The 19,542-nt window shown below is 44.1% G+C and overlaps 1 long non-coding RNA gene across 1 annotated transcript; it reads right to left on the reverse strand.

The window, feature by feature from the left end:
- Positions 1 to 12,178: 12,178 nt before the first annotated feature.
- Positions 12,179 to 19,006, reverse strand: LOC139019516 (uncharacterized). The gene is made up of 4 exons (XR_011473119.1): positions 18,833 to 19,006; positions 15,904 to 16,169; positions 14,698 to 14,856; positions 12,179 to 13,868 (listed from the first exon to the last, which is right to left on the reverse strand). It is a non-coding gene; the product is annotated as an uncharacterized lncRNA (long non-coding RNA).
- Between the last annotated feature and the right edge of the window lie 536 nt (positions 19,007 to 19,542).

The following is a 19,542-nucleotide window of genomic DNA, read 5'->3' on the forward strand; positions in this document are numbered from 1 at the left end:
ATGCCCAGTGCAACTGGCTGAGGGAGGAACAGGAGGAGCTGTAGACCAACACAAAGGAGGTGCATACCTCCCTGAACAACAGGAAGCAAGAGGTGAAGCCATGGCAGGCCCTGTACTAGGGACTGAGGGGGAGCAGGTGGAGCTGCAGACACACATCAAGAAGCTGCAATTCTCACTGAATGACAGGCAGGTATAGGGGAACATCTTGCAAACCCAGTACAAAGGGCTGAAGTGGCAGCAGGAGGAACTGAGAGCCACACCAGGAGGTGCTAACCTCCCTGAATGACACTAGCTGGAGGTGAACCACTGTCAGGCCATGTAGGAGGGACTGAAGGTGAAGCTGTAGGAGCTGCAGACCCACACTAAGGAGGTCAAACCCCCCCTGAACGACACGAAGCTAGAGGTGAACCGCTGGCAGGCCCTGTACGAGGGTTTGAAGGGGGAGCAAGAGGAATTTCAGACCCACACCAAGAAGCTGCAAACCTTTGTGAATGACACTCAGCTGGAGGTGAACTGCTGGCACGATTAGTGCAACTGCCAAATGGAGGAGCAGGAGGAGCTGCAGATCTACTCCAAGGATCTGCAACCTCCCTGAAAGACATCAGCTGGAGGTGTACCGCTGGCTGTACCCAGTTCAAAGGGCTGAAGGGGCAGCAGCAGTAGCTGGAGACCCACATCGAGGAGGTGCTAACCTCTCTGAAGGAAACACAGCTAGACCTGAACTGTTGGCAGGCCTTGTACAAGGGACTGAATGGGGAGCAGGAAGAGCTGCAGACCCACACCAGTAACCTGCAAACCTCTCTAAACGAAACACAGCTGGAGGTGAACCACTGGGAAACCCCGTATGAGGGACTGAAGGGGGAGCAAGAGGAGTCTTTGCCTCTTTTGGACTTGGGCACAGCTTCTCAGGGTCTGGTCTCTCACTTCTGCGGTGGTGGGGTGTGCAAAGCAGGTTTAGATGTTTCTGCTGCCTAATACATGGGAAGGTTGACACCACCAGAAAACTGAGGCACGTTCGAATAGTAGCTATACATCATTTAGTTCCATGCTGCTGGACACTTGTCCATCCCTGCCTTTCCCCAGGTCTGTCAGGACCCAAAGGGAGGAGCAGGAGGAGCACCTCTCATTCCCCCTCATGGTGTGATTCAGCTGACAAGTGTCTGAACACTTCTGGGAGCCCCGTGAGAACAGAAGTGCACAGTCCTGCCTTGCACTTGCAGGACTAGCCTTGGGGTGGGGGACAGGCCAGCTTAGTGTTGCCTCACAGTACGCACTCTGGGTGCCCAGCATCTGACTCAGTGGGTGGGACAGAGTGGAGTTGAAGTCCTACTCAGAGGGGGCAATTCCGGCTGGGTTTTAAAGGCTGGGTAGGAGTTGGCTGTAAGGGTGAAGGGGCAGGCTGTGTAATGGGGGCTCAGGGCCTGGGATTATGGTGATACTCGTGAGTATCACCAGTGGTGGGTAGACCGGCTGGAACACTAGATCAGAATGCTGGGTGCAGTGGCCAAAGAGGGAGAACTGGGCCTTCTTCTGGTGTGATGCCCCTCCATGTGCTCCAGCTCACATCGGTGATATTAGTCGGGGCTCCTTAACCACACGGGCTCCATAAGGATGGGGTGCAGGCTGCTGAGGGCAGTGAAGAGACAGGTCTGGAGCTCTGCAGCCTGAGTTCAAGCCCAGCTTCACCCCTGGCTGGCTTTGTGACTTGGGGCTCATTCCTTAATTGACCCAAGTCAGTCTCTTCATGTGTAGGAAGGGACTGTCCCTGCCTCCCTCTGGGGGCTAGTGTGAAAAGGGGACAGGCAGAGGAGGGACCGCCAGGTGAAGCAGAGTCAGTGACCAAACCCTTCCCGCTGCCAGGCTTTGACCAGAACCGTGTCCACTGGTGGTAGGTGCATGGTTTCCCCTCTACCGAGAATCCGGGGTTCTGGCCCGTGCGGGGAAATGAACACGTGATGGATAAGCAGGATCTACTGCCCCACACCCAGTTGTTAGAACCCATGAGTGGGGCAAGCCTTGGAAAACTGCTCCCCAAGAGAAACAGACACATCCGCGTGTATCGGTGCTCACAAACTGTGAGGGCATTCAGGGGAGACTCAGCCCCCTAAGACATGAATGGCACTGGGAGGACTCTGGAGGGGAGGACCAAGGATGAGGAGAATGAGCTGAATGGCTTCCCTGTGTGTGCTGGGCATTGGGACAGGAGTAAGTGCAGTGGACTCCTCCTGTGGGGGGGTGGGGAGGGGGCAGTGAAGGCCCAGCCATTGTGTTCCACACTCAGCATATGCCTGACACACAGAGGCCATAGTACTTGTTGTGTCTTACAGACCCCTCATTTCCAGGAAACTGCTGAGAGTAGGTGTGTAAAATGTTCAAATAGGAACTGCGTATTGAACAAGAGCTCCTCTGAATATTATTCCAGAACCCAGATCAGTGGAGTGACTGTTGAGAGGCCTAGCCTCAGCCCTCAAACCCAGAACAGACTCTCAGCCCCACCCCTTCCTTATTAAGGAAAGGGGTTCAGCCAAGTCCCATAACCTGTCAGCAGGTGCACTCTTCCAACCACCTGAAGCTGTACGTGCCAGACAGCCTTCCTGAATTTAAATAGTGCCTTGCTTCGGGGATTTTTCCATCTGCCTGGCCTAATGGAGAAGGGCAGGGGCTCAAAAGTGGAGATAGGACTTCCCACTGCAGCAGAGTCATCCCTAGGTTGTTGGTTTGGTTCCAGGTGCCTGGAAGAGCCGTCGTGATGACCAGGGGCCTTAACCTCATTGCTCTCATGTGTGTTCTTGCTGACCAGGAGCTGATTGAAAACAATTACACTTCAATGGACACCAAGGGCCTTCTCCAGGAGCAGCTGACTGTCGCTTGGTCCCAGGTCAATAAGCTGTACCAGCTTGAGGAGGAGAACGTGCAACTGAAATCAAAGCTGCGCCGCCTACATTTGGTAGGACAGGCTGTTGTTCCCAAGTTTAACACAGATGGGGGCAGTTTTCGGTTCATGTTGTGCCCTTCTCTGATGTTCAGCTACTGGGTTGGTGCTGCTGCCGGCACAGTGACTCGCTGACTGAGAGTCGCTTGCTAATGTCAGTGGCTTGAGTGGGCACCGCTGAAGGCTCCAACAGAGAGGCCTGATGCTGTGTTGCTTTCCTGTGAGGATGGAGGGATTGGGCCTCTGTTGCAAAAAGGGTCTCCCCTGGCGTTTATGATGTGGGTTGAGCTGTGAGGTGTGAGTCCCTACGGCCTTTACAAGATGTTAGGCCTGCTAAGGGGCCACAGAACTGCTGTCATCATAACACTTGCTCTAAAGCCCTGTGCTGTACATCACTTTGTTCAGACACCGATCACAGATTTTGGGTGTCTTCATTCCCTAGGTCACTGGGTCAACCTACCTTCTAGTGGTTGTAAGTCTAACAGCTGGGCCATGTGTTGGAGTCATTTCTGTGCAGCTATGTTTTTGGAGCAGGGGCATGGAGGCCCTTCATCCTGGGGGAATGAGGACAGATGCACGGGGGCTGGGGCTTGTCCAGAGTGTGCCCCAGTCCATAATCTCACACCCCCGACCCCACTTCCTGCCCTAGGCCCAGGACACAGACCAGAAATGCCTTGAGGAGCTGCGGGAAGACATCATGGCCCTCAAGGCTGCACAGGAGCAGAATGTGGAGGAGTCTGCCCACCTGTGCTGGGAGCTGGAGCAGCTGTCAGAGGGTAGGCAGCAGCCGCTGGTGCCATGGAGCCAGCCTGATGGAAGACAATTATACTTTAATGGACACCAAGGGCCTTCTTCAGGAGCAGCTGACTGTTTGGCTTCTCCCTCATGAGGAAGCTGAGCCCTTGGCTCTGAAACTCATGTGTCAGCCCAAGAAAATAGGGTTTAATTCAAGGGCCATTTGGAACTGTTTCATTGCAATTCTCCCCAAGAACATGAAGGGCCTGGCAGCCTTGAAGTCAGGACATGAAATGCACATGAAGTGTTGCCAGATTTCTCAGTGAAATGAGCGCTCTTTCCTCTCTCTCCCCTCAGATGGACCTGGACCAGAGGGGAGACCTGGACAGCAACTTCACAGAGAGGGGTGGGGTGAGGCTGGCGCCACCTGGCTGCAGAGCTGGCTTGGATGGGGGACATAACCACTAGCCAGAAAGTGACTATGCTGGCAGCCCGCCCAGACCTGGGAGGCTGTTCTCTCCATCTCTGCAGGGAGCAGGCAGAAAGGCCAACATGGAGGGCCTGAGCCGTGCAGTCTCTCTATGCTGCCGCTGGGCAGGAGGCAGCCCTAGACCATCTGTCAACAAACGGGCAGGCTGTGCTCCAGTGACACTTTACTGGTGGACATTGTCCTTTGAATTTTAGAGAGTTTTTTTCTAATGTCATTCTTTAAAAATTTTGTTTTAATCATTTAAAAATGTAAAGACTTATTAGATCACAGGCCATACAAAAGTGAGTGGCAAGTCCTAGCTAGCTTGGCTCAGTGGATAGAACGCCAGCCCATGGACTGTAGGGTCTCGGTTCAATTTCCAAGCACTGTTTCCCAGCTTGAAATGGCTTCATTACAAGTAAAAATTACTTAGTGAGCTACATTCCACTTCCCTCAGTGTGTAGTTTGATATGCTATTGGAGCAGCAACAACCACTAGAGTAGCTGTTAACATTCAAAATCACAAGAGATAGAAAGAGCATTGCATTGGTAGCGACTGGAATAATTCAAAAGAATTCCCTCCACTAAACTCTTCCTTAATCTTTTCCCTTCCTCAATTAGCACAGAATTTAACTCACCAGTCAAACTCATCTTAGCCAATGGTCCCACTGGCACAGGACAGTACGGAAACAAGATACACACCCTTGATTCTATTGGAAGAGCCATAGTTCACTTGACATCACTGGAGCAATCTATAATTAAAATTAAAACCATTGTCAAAACTTTTTAAGAAAAAAGATAAAGAATGCTATCTATAGGTGAGTATTTCAGAAGAAGGCATGCTGTGTAAGAGGGACCCATGCAAAGATGTGGCCAAATCACCCAAAGGTGCTGATTCTCATGTGAAACCTCTTGCTCTGAGGGGAGACATATTCCTTTCATTTCTATTGGCTCTGAATGGAAACCAGCCAGTCTATATACCAAGACAGCACTCTCCAGGTATCCAAAGAGGGAAACCCAAATGTCTAAGTGAATTTTACGTTTTACTTAATTTTTTTTTTCAGTTGATCAGCAGCCTAGCCAGGATCTCTAGCCAGGATCTCCAGCCAAGTTCTGTCTTTTATTGTCTTGTTACATCTGTATTTATTTTTATTTTTATTTTTTTAAATTTTTTTATTGCTTAAGGTATTACAAAGGGTATTACATATGTGTCCTTTTTTCCCCCGCCATTGACAATCCCCTGGCTTCCCCTACCCCCCAGTGTCTTATGTCCATTGGTTATGCTTATATACGCATGCATACAAGTCCTTCGGTTGATCTCTTACCCTCCTCCCTCCTGCCCCCCAACCCTCCCCAGCCTTCTCGCTGCAGTTTGACAATCTGTTTGAGGCAGCTCTGCCTCTGTATCTATTATTGTTCAAAAGTTTATAATGGTCTCTATTATCCATGAATGAGTGAGATCATGTGGTATTTTTCCTTCATTGACTGGCTTATTTCACTTAGCATAATGCTCTCCAGTTCCATCCATGCTGTTGCAAATCGTAAGAGTTCCATCTTTGTTACAGCAGCATAGTATTCCATCGTGTAGATGTACCACAGTTTTCTAATCCATTCATCTACTGATGGGCACTTAGGCTGTTTCCAGATCTTAGCTATGGTGAATTGTGCTGCTATGAACATAGGGGTGCATATATCCTTTCTGATTGGTGTTTCTGGTTTCTTGGGATATATTCCTAGAAGTGGGATCACAGGGTCAAGTGGAAGTTCCATTTTCAGTTTTTTGAGGAAACTCCATACTGTCTTCCATAGTGGCTGCACCAGTCTGCATTCCCACCAGCAGTGCACGAGTGTTCCTTTTTCTCCACATCCTCTCCAGCACTTGTCATTTGTTGATTTGTTGATGATAGCCAGTCTGACAGGTGTGAGATGATACCTCATTGTTGTTTTGATTTGCATCTCTCAGATGATTAGTGACTTTGAGCATGTTTTCATATGTCTCTTGGCTTTCTGAATGTCCTCTTTTGAAAGGTGTCTATTTAGATCCTTTGTCCATTTTTTTATTGGATTGTTTATCTTCCTTTTGTTAAGTTGTATAAGTTCCCTATAAATTTTGGAGGTTAGGCCCTTATCAGATATGACGTTGGCAAATATGTTTTCCCATGCAGTGGGTTTTCTCGTTGTTTTGTTGATGGTTTCTTTTGCTGTGCAGAAGCTTTTTATTTTGATGTAGTCCCATTTGTTCATTTTCTCTTTAGTTTCAAGTGCCCTAGGAGCTGTATCAGTGAAGAAATTGCTTTGGCATATGTGTGAGATTTTGTTGCCTTTGGATTCCTCTAGAATTTTTATGGTTTCCTGTCGTGCATTTAAGTCCTTTATCCATTTTGAGTTTATTTTTGTATATGGTGTAAGTTGGTGGTCTAGTTTCATTTTCTTGCATATATCTGTCCAATTTTCCCAACACCACATATTGAAGAGACTATCTTGGCTCCATTGAATGTTCTTTCCTCCTTTGTCAAATTTTAATTGAGCATATTGGTTTGGGCCGATTTCTGGGTTCTCTATTCTATTCCATTGATCTATATGCCTGTTCTTGTGCCAGTACCAGGCAGTTTTGAGAACAGTGGCTTTGTAATACAGCTTGATATCTGGTATTGAGATCCCACCTACTTTCTTCTTTCTCAGGATTGCTGCAGCTATTCGGGGTCTTTTTTTATTCCAAATGAATTTTTGGAGAGTTCGTTCTAGATCTGTGAAGTATGCCGTTGGTATTTTGATGGGAAGTGTGTTGAATTTATAGATTGCTTTGGGTAGTATGGACATTTTAATGATGTTGATTCTACCAATCCATGAACACGGTATGTTCTTCCATCTGTTTATGTCTTCCTCTATCTCTTTTTTCAATGTCCTGTAGTTTTCTGAGTAGAGGTCTTTTACCTCTTTAGTTAAGTTTATTCCTAGGTATCTTAATTTTTTTTGGTGCGATGGTAAATGGGATTGTTTTTCTAATCTCTCTTTCTGAAAGTTCACTATTGGTGTATAGAAATGCCTCAGATTTCTTGGGGTTAATTTTGTATCCTGCTACATTGCCAAATTCATGTATAAAGTCTAGTAGCTTTTTGATGGAGTCTCTAGGGTTTTGTATGTATAATATCATGTCATCTGCAAATAAGGACAGTTTTACTTCTTCTTTTCCAATTTGGATGCCTTTTATTTCTTCTTCTTGTCTAATTGCAATGGCTAAAACTTCCAGTACTGTGTTGAACAGGAGTGGTGAGAGTGGGCATCCCTGTCTTGTTCCTGTTCTTAGGGGAAATGGTGTTAGTTTTTGTCCATTGAGTATGATGTTGGCTGTGGGCCTGTCATATATGGCTTTTATTATGTTGAGGTATGATCCTTCTATTCCCACCTTGCTGAGAGTTTTTATCAAAAATGGGTGTTGGATTTTGTCAAATGCTTTTTCTGCATCAATTGATATGACCATGTGGTTTTTTGCTTTCAATTTGTTTATGTGATGTATCACGTTTATTGATTTGCGGATATTGTACCATCCTTGCATCCCTGGAATAAATCCTACTTGGTCATGGTGTATGATCTTTCTGATGTACTGCTGGATCCGATTTGCTAAGATTTTGTTGAGGATTTTGGCATCTATATTCATGAGGGATATTGGCCTGTAATTCTCTTTCATTGTGTTGTCTTTACCTGGTTTTGGTATTAGGGTGATGCTGGCTTCATAGAATGAGCTTGGAAGTGTTCCTTCCTCCTGAATTTTTTGTATTAGTCTGAGGAGAATAGGCTTTAGTTCTTCCTTGAATGTTTGGTAAAACTCCCCTGTGAAGCTGTCTGGTCCTGGGCTTTTGTTTGCTGGAAGCTTTTTGATGACTGCTTCAATTTCTTCCATAGTTATTGGCCTATTGATATTTTTAGCTTCTTCCTGATTGAGTTTTGGAATGTTGTATTTTTCTAGGAATTTGCCCATTTCCTCCAGGCTGTCTAGTTTGTTGGAATAGAATTTTCCATCGTATTGTTTAACAATCATTTGTATTTCTGTGGGGTCTGTTGTTATTTCGCCTCTATCATTTCTGATTTTGTTTATTTGGGTCCTCTCTCTTTGCTTCTTGGTGAGCCTGGCTAGAGGTTTGTCAATCTTGTTTGTCCTTTCAAAGAACCAGCTCTTGGTTTCATTGATTTTCTGTATTGTTTTTTTTTTTTGGTCTCTATGTCATTTATTTCTGCTCTAATCTTCATTGTCTCCTTCCTTCTGCTCACTCTGGGGTTTTCTTGTTGCTCTCTTTCTAATTCTTTGAGATGTAGAGTTAGATGATTTACTACCATTTTTTCTTGTTTTTCAAGATAGGCCTGTAGAGCTATAAACTTCCCTCTCAGGACTGCTTTCATTGTGTCCCAAAGGTTTTGGACTGTTGTGTTTTCATTGTCATTAGTTTCCAGGATGTTTTTAACTTCTTCTTTGATTTCATTGGTACCCCAATCAATATTTAATAACATGCTATTCAGCTTCCAAGTGTTTGAGTATTTTGGGTTTTTTTTTTGGTTTTTTTTTTTGAAGGTTACTTCTAATATTATGCCATTGTGGTCTGAGAAGATGGTTGGTATTTCAATCTTCTTGAAATTGGGGAGACTTTGTTTTGACCCAATATGTGGTTTATATTTTATTATGTCTTATGAGCACTTGAGTAGAATGTATATTCCGTGGCTTTGGGGTGAAGTGTTCTGAAGATATCAATTAAGTCCATCTGATCTAGTGAGTCATTTAGGATTGCTGTTTCTTTGCTGATTGTTTGTCTAGAGGATTTATCCAGTGATGTCAGTGGTGTATTAAAGTCCCCTACTATGATTGTATTGTTGTCAATCTCTCCTTTAATATCTTCCAGGTGCTTCTGCATTGGATGCATATATGTTTATCAGGGTTATATCCTCTTGTTGTATTGATCCCTTTAGTATTATGAAGTGGCCTTCCTTATCTCTTGTTATGGCTTTCACTTTGGGGTCTATTTCGTCCGATATAAGTATTGCTACCCCAGCTTTTTTTTCATTCCCATTTGCCTGAAAGATATTTTTCCATCCCTTCACTTTCAGTCTGTGTGAGTCCCTTCTAATGAGGTGGGTCTCTTGTCGACAGCAAATGTATGGGTCATGTTTTTTTATCCATTCAGCCACTCGATGTCTTTTGGTTGGAGCATTTAGTCCATTTACGTTTAAAGTTATTATTGAAAGGTACTTGTTTGTAGCCATTTCTATTTTTTTTTTTTTTTTTTTTTTTTTTTTTTTTTTTTTTTTGGTGGCTGTTTTCTTTCTGAGCTTTTTATTTCTTCTTTTTACACCAGTCCCTTTAGCATTTCTTGCATTGCTGCCTTGGTGGTGATAAACTACCTTAGCCTTTTTTTGTCTGTGAAGCTTCTTATTTCCCCTTCAATTTTGAATGATAGTCTTGCTGGATAGAGTATTCTTGGATTCAGTCCTTTGCTTTGCATCACTTTGTAAATTTCCGTCCATTCTTTTCTGGCCTGATGTGTTTCTGTTGAGAAATCATTTGATAATCTAATGGGAGATCCCTTGTATGTAACTTTCCGTCTCTCTTGCAGCCTGTAAGATTCTCTTTGTCCTGAACATTTGCCATGGTAATTATGATGTGTCTTGGTGTGGGTCTTTTCGGGTTCACCTTGTTTGGGACTCTCTGTGCTTGTGTGACTTTTTTCTTCCCCACCTCAGGGAAGTTTTCTGATATTATTTCTTCGAGTAGGTTTTCTAACCCTTGTCCTCTTTCTGTTGTTCTGGCACCCCTATTATTCGTACGTTGTTTCGTTTCATGTTGCCCCATAGCTCCCTTAGGCTCTCCTCCTGTCTTTTATTTTTTCTCCAATTGCTGTTCAGTTTGGGTGTGTTTTGTTTCCCTGTCTTCTAATTCGCTAATTCGGTCTTCCGCTTCTCCTAGTCTACTGTTGAAACTTTCAATGGTGTTTTTTATTGCAGCTATATCACTCTTCATTTCTTCTTGGTTCTTACATAATTTATTGATTTTTTTCATCTGTTCCTTCTTGCTTCTTTCATAAGTTGTTGATTTTTTCCTCCATCCGGTTTATGCATTCTAGGACCCTTAATCTGAATTCTTTTTCTGTCATGCTGCATGCCTCAGTTTCACTTAGCTGCTTTTCTGGTGAGTCCCCTTTTCTTTCCTTTGGCGGTTTCTTTGTCTACCCATGTTTGATCTCACCGACATATCTAGATGTTGAGTTGTTCAGTGGCTGCACCTTGGGCAGCAGTGGATCCTCGGGCTGTGGTTGCTCCTCGGGCAGTTGTGGTAGCAGCTGCTCCTCAGTTGGCAGCAGCTCCTGTGGTGGGTGCTGTTCACGGCTGTTGTGGCTCCTCTGGCTGGTGGGGGGAGGCTTCACACAGCTGCTGTTTCTCAGACAGAGGGTGTGGTGATCAGGAGGCTACTGTTCCTTGAATGGGGGCGGGCTCATCACTGTGATTTTGATTTGCTTTTGCCTAATGATTAAACATGCTGAGCACTGTTTCATGTGCTCATTGGCCATGTACACATCTTTAGAGAAATGTCCATTCATGCCCTCTGTCCAGTTTTACATTGAATTGTCTGATCTGTCGTTGTTGAATTTAGGAAAAACCGGCATTAGAGCTGCAATCCCAACTGAAATGTCCCAAATCTACACTGTACCCATTATTGACTCAGCTTCCTTTTATGAAATCCCATCCTCCCAGTCTATAAAAGCGGATAGTATTTTATTTTATTTTTATTTTTTAAAATCTATATTGTTGAAAGTTTTACATAGGTCCTCCTTTCCCCCCATTAATCTCTTCCAGGCCACTCCCATCCCCACCCCAATAGTATTTCCATACTCTCCCTTACTCCTGATGTCTCAGGACTTGCACATTCCCTCAGCTCTGTCTCTCATCTCTGTCTTCTCTCTTCAGAGCCAATCTTTTTCCTCGGAACTATCACAGAACAGTATCCTTGACAACAGTCTCTCTACTCTCCAGCCAATCCTACACATCCTACACATTGCCATCAAAGTCATATCTTCTCAAAATACAGAACTGAAGATGTACTTTCCATTTTAACATCCTTGACAGGCTCCTTCTGTGTACAGTTTAAATTTCAAGTTCCCAGGTACACACAAGGCCCTTCAGTTTGGATCCACTCAGCACCTGCAAGCATCTCTCCACACCCAAACCCTGTGTACATCCATTCTGAACTTAGAAAACATCATGTTTTTCCATAAATCGTTTGGCTGATTAACTCTGCCTAGAATGCCCTTCTTTTCCCAACTTCCAGTTCAATCAGCAACTTCTTTGAGAAATCCTTCCTTCAGAGCCAGTCCCCTGACACTCACCACACTGTGGGCATTTTAATTTATCTGCATACAGCATTTTAGTTATCTGTTTATTTGTTCAACTAAATCTGAGTCACATACACCTGGTATTGATTCCTAACCAAATATAAAATATAAAATATCTTCCCCCATATAGTAAGAAGCCTAAAGAACAATATGTTTTCCAGACCAAAAGGACTGAAATTAAAAATCTTATCGTTCTATTTACAAGCAATCTTAAGATAACGAAGACAAAAGAGACAATTCATCTAACTGCACATCCATGGAATCTAGTAAACATGCAATCATCCTTTGGAGAATTTAAGATAGAAACATAGAAGCAAAGAATTAGTCTGAGCCCAGCCAGCATGGCTCTGTGGTTAAGCATCGACCAATGAACCAGGAGGTCACAGTTTGATTCCAGGTCAGGGCATATGTTTGACTTGCAGCCTCAATCCCCAGTGTGGGTTGTGCAGGAGGTAGCCAGTCAATGATTCTCTCTCATCATTAATGTTTTTATCTTTCTCTCCCTCACCCTTCCTCTCTGAAAAATAAAAATACATATTTAAAAAAACAAACAAACACTTGTTGGATATCGTCATGCCACTTTCACAACTACACTAACCATATGGTTACATGGGCGGGTGAGGGGGGGGGAAATATCAAAATGGTAACCGGTGCCCTAGCTGGTTTGGCTCAGTGGACAGAGCATTAGCCTGGAGACTGAAGGGTCCCAGGTTCGATTCCAGTCAAGGGCACATGCCCGGGTTGCGGGCTCGATCCCCAGTAGGGGGCCTGTAGGAGGCAGCCGATCAATGATTCTCTCTCATCATTGATGTTTCTATCTTTCTATCCCTCTCCCTTCCTCTCTGAAATCAATAAAAATATATATTTTTTAAAAAATGGTCACTGGCTTCAACACTCCTGGACAAAAATGCTTTTACACATGCCCTCAAGTTTAGAAATAATTCAGTTTAGGAATAATTCAGTTCCCAGTATATTGTTAGAAGGGTACAATGTTCATCAGGAATCAGTTAATGGGGGAAAACACAAAAAAGCAATGTCCAGGTACCAAGATTGCAGTGCTTATCACTAAGGAATTTAACATTAGTCAAAAAGTCTTGAAATCTCTTGTCAATAGCCCAACAATTAATTCAACTGCTATAAATATATTCTCCCCCGCCCCAAAACTTTTTATTCTAAAAATATTCAGTAAGAAAAGTTGAAATAATACAGTGAACACCTGTTTCATTTAAATCTAACAGTTGTTAAGGCCTAGCTGGTTTGGCTCAGTGGATAGAGCATTGGCCTGCCGCCTGGTCCTGGGTTTGATTCCAGTCAAGGGCACATACCCAGGTTGCGGGCTCAATCCCCAGTAGTGGGCATGCAGGAGACAGCTGATTAATGATTCTCTTCTCACCATTGATGTTACTGATGTTCCTCTCTCTCCCTCTCCCTTCCTCACTAAAATCAATAAAAAATGTTTTAAAAATAAACAAATAAATCTAACAGTGGTTACCATTATGCCATATCTGCTTATGTGCATGTGAGGGATTTGAGTGGGGGGTGCTGACTACCTGAAAATCCCCCACATCATGACTTCATCATGCATTTCCCCAAAATAAATATTTTCTCCTATACACCACAAAACCATCATCTTGCCTAAGAAAATGTTTCTAACATCACCTAATATTTAGTCCATTTGCAACTTTTTCAAATTTTCCCCAAAATGTTTTTTTAAGACAATTTTCTAGAACCAGGACTCAATCAAAGCTCATTCAACATGGTGTAAAAAATATTGCATTTGGTGATGTCCTTTTAACCTAGAATAGGCTCCACCTTTTGTCCCCCTCCATGACTAACTCTTTAAGGAGACCAGAATGTAGACTATCCCATATTCTGGATCTGTCTAATTGTATCTCATAGTGTTTTTTTCTTTAAGTCTTTATTATAGAAAATTTCAAATATATACAAAGTAAACAGAGTAACATAATAAATCTCTAACAGCCAGCTTCAATAATTCTCAATTTCTGGTGGTTCTTGTTTCATCCATACCTCCACCTATTCCTCATCTCATTTTACAAACTGATCCTCTAGCCCCCATACTTCCTATAACTGGAAGGTAGGTCTACATATTCATGTCAAATATTCTGGGGTAGAAAACTGAGTAGATGACATCATGTCTCCATGCCACATTACAGCTGTAGGTATAAAAGAGTCCTCTGTCCCCTATTAGTGATGGTAAACCCACCAGGTTGTGGAGGTGGAGAACAACATGCAGCTTCAAAGTAGAGATGCATTTGTTTCTTCACTTTGGGTGACACCTTGGTGCCATGCTAACACCTTTCACGCAATGGCATCACTATCCCATTTACAATCCTTGTCTGAAAAAGAGGTTACACTGGAATAAGAGGCTACACAGAATAGCGATTTTCAAATTCTACCATTCCTTCTATATTTATTAGCTGGTATTCTTCTTTAAATAAGGGTTTTCCTTTATTAACTGGAGATGAACTGCAAGGCTTCCTAAAAAGGCAGGGCAAATGCTTAATTCTGTCCCTTTAATTACTAATTTTTATTTGTTTTTACTCTTTTTTATAATCAGTTAGAAATATGTGTAGTTTACATATAAATATACATTTAAATTTATATATAAATTTATGAAATATAAATACATATACAAATATATTTTCATTGACTTCAGAGAGGAAGAGATAGAAACATCAATGATGAGAAACTTTGATCAGCTGCCTCCTGCATGCCCCCTACTGGGGATCGAGCCAGTAACCCGAGCGTGTGCAATGACAGCAAATTAGATTTTTTTTTTTCCTTTCCCTTACTCTCTGAGTATTTTTACTATGAACCTGATTTTTACTTATTCAACACTTTGCAACCAAATATAATCATGTGCTAATATATTCTTATACCCTTAAATTTAAGTCTTATACATTTTTTGGCAATAACTAATTGAATTACTCAAGTGTTTAAACATTACCATTAAATTGACAAAGAACAGTGTAAAAAAATGATACAGAAAATAAATTAAATGTTTATTTCCCTGCCATTATCTTCACTACATGTTAAAACAAATATCTAACTACTGGGATCATTATATTTTGTTTTTATTATTTCTGTTAAATTTTAAAATAAAAGCTTTGTTTTTTAAAAAATTACTCAATAATCAATCAAATACTAAAATTCAAATCAACTCACCTGTTGAACAGGACTATTAACTGTACAGGCCTTGTAAAGAGCCAATGCCTGGCTTGTACTTCCTTTGCTCCAGATCACCATATTTCCAGCCACATAGAGTTCCTTGTCATAATCCACTTCTCCAATTTCACTTCCGCCTCTCCTTAACTGCCAGCTTTCCTTAAAAATTTACATACATAAGACATGTTTAAGCAGTTTTTATTTCTTTTGCAACATTATGGAGCAAGATTTATTAATTCAAATTGAACAGCAATCCAGATACAAGTCTCCTACTCTCTGTCTGTGGAGTAAGACTCAGTCCAAGCCCAACTCTTAGGTTTGGTGCCACTGATTAACAGAGGAGGGGGTGTGGGTGTATGTATCATACTATATCTTACAGGATTTCAAAAATGAGAATTTACCTCAAGAATTCTCTATATTAAGTATTTTATTATTACATTACCATTTTATGCTGCCAAAAATATAAACAAAAATTAGAGCTTATCTATATATCCAAAAATTAAGCCAACATTCTTGGGAGACTGAAGACATATTAAGCATATGGGGGGTGAAGCAGAGGGGGCAGTGAAGTGCACATGGGACACTGGGGGGGAGCTTACCCACCATGCAGATTTCCCTGCTTCACAACTGCATATACATTCACCTTCCTGCCCTTGTGCCAACCATCAAAATGAACAGGGCAGAGAAAGGTTTGGATTCCTAACTACAGACTTCCGCTCCTGGAAATTTTGGTATCCCAAAAGGGATACAGAAATGGAATTAAGATGAGAAAGACTGACTGTTTAACATGCACTTACTTCTCATTCCCCTGTTTAAAAACTAGTACTGTATCTACTTATGTGGCATTTCTTTTCTCCTCTAGAAACATGTAAGTTTTTGGCAGCAAGGGACCATTGCTAACTCTACTATCTAACCATCAAATAACATGAAATCTGGTTCCACATACTAAGTGAAGAAAAAGAGATTTAAATGGACCATAATCATAGTGACTCTCATTATAAATCCCTGAGTTATATGTCTAAACAGCCATGACACTATAATACAATTAAGGTCATTATTTTTAGCTTTGATAAAAATTAGCAAATCTTAACCTATACCCTAGAAGTAGCATCATACTCATTTCTCAGTTGCACCTGGGTAGCCTTAAATTACAAGTAGATCGAATCTCTCTACATTTCAAAAGCAAACTGAGAATCTTAATAAAACCTTCTGTTTTTCGTGGAGTGTAACCTCCTGCAGGAATCCCACCAAGCCAGCAGCACCATCAGACGACCACAACTCAGAGGCTGGCTGCAGCTGCCGAAGCTGAAGGTTCAAAGCATCAGGGTGGTGTTTGCAGTGGTCTCGACAGAAAGGAACAAATTTCTGCAAATCCACAGCTGCAATCATTGTTGCCCTTTCTTCAGAGAAGTTCAACATGGCTTTCAGATATCAACATTATTTCTGTATGAATTCAAACACATTCTGGCCAGCTGGTGGAATCAAAATGAGAAGAAAATTATCAGAAGTTTACAGAAGAGCCATTAATCCTTAGATGAGTGTCATACAATCCTATCACATTGTAGGTGTACAAGTAATCATAACATCAAAGGGCATTCCAGATCTGATTCTTTCAGGTAATTAGTTACCATTTCATAGTTACCTTACACTATCAGTACATAATTAACATTACAGCTACATGTTAGTTGCTGACAAAATCAACTGTAGGAAATCACTGGGCTGAGAGATAAACACTTATGTCCGACAATATTGATCCTACATTTCCTACTACTACTCACTAATTTCTCCACATTTCGAATTTAAGGATTTAGACAAGTTTTACTTTACAGTAAATGGCTCTCAATATTTAAGGGCATTTCTGTTCAAATGCTGGAACAACATTTAAAAAGCACACCTAGCCCTGGCCGGCTTGGCTCAGTGGATAGAGTGTCGGCCTGCGGACTTAAGGGTCCCAGGTTCGATTCCGGCCGAGGGCACATGCCTGGGTTGCAGGCTCGATCCCCAGTAGGGGGTGTGCAGGAGTCAGCCGATCAATGATTCTCTCTCATCATTGATGTTTCTATCTCTCTTTCCTTCTCCCTTCTTCTCTGAAATCAATAAATATATTTTAATAAATAAATAAATAAATAAATAAATAAAAAGCACACCTAACAGAACAGTGGCATATTGAAATGAAACAAAAACTACATATCATTTTTAATTCATCAAAAGTTGAACCACTTGATGCTTTAAGAAACTATTAAATGTCATCATTAATTTTGAGCCTCAATCCACCTAAACATATAATGGCAAGCAATTCCAATTTCTGGTGCAAACCCAAAAGACCAAGGCATGAATAAAATAATTGGCAATGGAACAGTCATGCTTGTTTGCAAACTTAACAGTTCCAGCTTTGAAAGAACATCATCTACTACAGTTCAGCTTATTACTACAAAGAAGTGGATGAGCTGTGGGTGGAAACAGCCCTCACCCCTTACTTCCAGAACATTTCTACGAACAGTAACTGACAGCCAGTCAAATTCGGACACTGTAGAAGGTGGATGCCAGTTCGGTCTCAGAGACAACTCTTATATGAAAAACGGTTTTGTGGCATAGCAGTTAAGCTGCAATCCTCAAATACAGGAATAAAAACAAACATTCATGTCAGCACTAGACAACCTTTAAAAACAGTGTTTGAAATGGCTTTCACATCACAAACAGTTTGATTTTGTTTCTCCTCTGAGGTCTTTTTGGCACCAGCAGCTTTCTTGGCTGAAATATCTGAGCCTGTGGTTCCCATGCAGCTCCTCAGGCTTGCAGTTATGTTTTCTGTGAATTAAGTTATTCCTGAGATAACGGTTATGTCACATTCATGACACTTTTTCCTCCTTCTGATCAGTCAGTTTTGAGAACACTTAAACCTGGGCCATGACTGAGATAGTGCCTGTGGGAGCCTAATCCGAGTACGCCAGATGTTCAAGGCCAATCTGAGCAGGAGAACCCTAATCAGGATGTTCAAGGCCAATCTAAGCAAAGACACAGAGATTGTACTGAACACACTGGGCAGGAGTACCTTACTATAACCCAAATACTGATGTCACTATTTCGCAGGAAGCCTTTGTGTCTAAGTTAGTATAAAGGTGTTACTAACCAGCCAGTGTGTGGCTGCTTGGTATGGCTCCTGTTTGCTACTGTATTAGCAAGGGCTGCTTGGCCCAGCCACTGTGTGAAGCTACTTTGAAGAACTGTTTTGTCTGCTGGCTCCTTGTTAGCAATGGCTACATGGCCTGCAAAAAAGACTCTCCTGCCCTAGCCGGTTTGGCTCAGTGGATAGAGCATGGGCCTGCATACTGAAGGGTCCCAGGTTTGATTCCCGTCAAGGGCATGTACCTTGGTTGCTGCACATCCCCAGTAGGGAGTGTGCAGGAGGCAGCTGATTGATGTTTCTCATGTTTCTAACTCTCTATCCCTCTCCCTTCCTCTATGTAAAAAAATGTAAATTTTTCTTTTAAAAAGACTCTCCTATATGCCTCTGTCTTCTCATGTCTTCTTTGTCTACTACCCGGCGTCCACGGGGGTACAGCCCCTGGCAGAGGACTGTGCACCCCACATAGCCTTATAAAACTTACACAAAAAACCCACAAAATCCAGCCGGTCTTCCTATATTCTAGTCAACAGGATAACCAACATACTAACACTCTGAGAGGAAGCCACAGAATCAGTGATTAAAGAATCGCCTGCGCAGAACAATGACCACTTTGTGCTGATTAGTATATTTAGATCTTTTCAGTCCCATCTGTGTGCGCGCTTCCCGGGGCCCCTGTAACAGCACCGCGTTGAACTGATGCGCTCGCATGGAGACCGCGGCCTCGCTTCCTGGGAACAAGGACCTGCCAGGGGCACCGGAACCGGGTCGGGCGGAAGGGCCCCGTTAGGGGCCTCAGGGTCGGCGAGACCCGCGGGCTGAGCCGGGACCTCAGGCGGCGCCGGCTGCGGGGCGGGCCCGCCCGGACACCGCGCTCAGCTCGGAAGGAGGCCGGGGGGCGGTGCGGGAAGGGGCGCCGCGGAGCCCAGCCCCCAGGCCACGCCGCCCGGGGCGGTCGGGTGCGGGGTCAGGGACACGCGGCGACCAGCAGCGCCGCCGGCCCGGCCTCACCTGAGTCACTCGGGACGCGTGAGGCGCGGGAGCCCGGCTGCGCCCCCGGGGCCACAGCAGAGTCGGTCACGGGGACTCCGCCGCCGCCGCAGCGTTTCCTCCCGCTCCGTCCCCCGCTCCCGGGAAACAGCGAGCGGCAGCTGAGGACCGCGGGCGTTGGCTCCCGCTCTAAAACCAAACGACGGGACCCGTCTTAGTGTCCCGTCCTGCTTTGCGCCGGGCCCGGGGGCGGGGCCTGGAAGGACCGGGTCTCGCGGGAGGCGCCCCAGTCCGCGGTCCGGCCTCTGCTCGCCTCGGGGAGGCTGCTGGGGCCGCCCGCCGGTACCGCCTCCGTCCCCAGCGCAGCGTGGAGCCAGAACCAGGACCCGGTCAGCTGGAGTCTGAGCTGTGACAGGACCGTCCCTGCCTCTCCGTCTGCGCCGGGTCCTGTCACTACGAGCCTGAGCTGCCTCCACCCTGAACTGCCGCACTTCCAGGCTGGTTTTGCTCGCTCCCCGTGGGATTGGGGCGGAGAGGGGCGCGCTGATTTCCTCTGTGCCGGTGCTTTCACCCTGTAGGCCCAGACCCTGTGAAAAGTGCAGGAAAGACATGGAGGTCCTCACAGAGACATGGCGTGCAATTTCTGAGCTTCACAGACACACACCGCCCCCCCTCCCCCCCCCCCACGTGACCCCTAGCCCTGGATGGAGAACCCAGCTTTGTTATGGGTT

This window comes from Myotis yumanensis, unplaced genomic scaffold, assembly GCF_028538775.1.
Source record: "Myotis yumanensis isolate MYYU_CA2020_CCGP unplaced genomic scaffold, mMyoYum1.0.hap1 SCAF_11, whole genome shotgun sequence".
NCBI lineage: Eukaryota > Metazoa > Chordata > Mammalia > Chiroptera > Vespertilionidae > Myotis > Myotis yumanensis.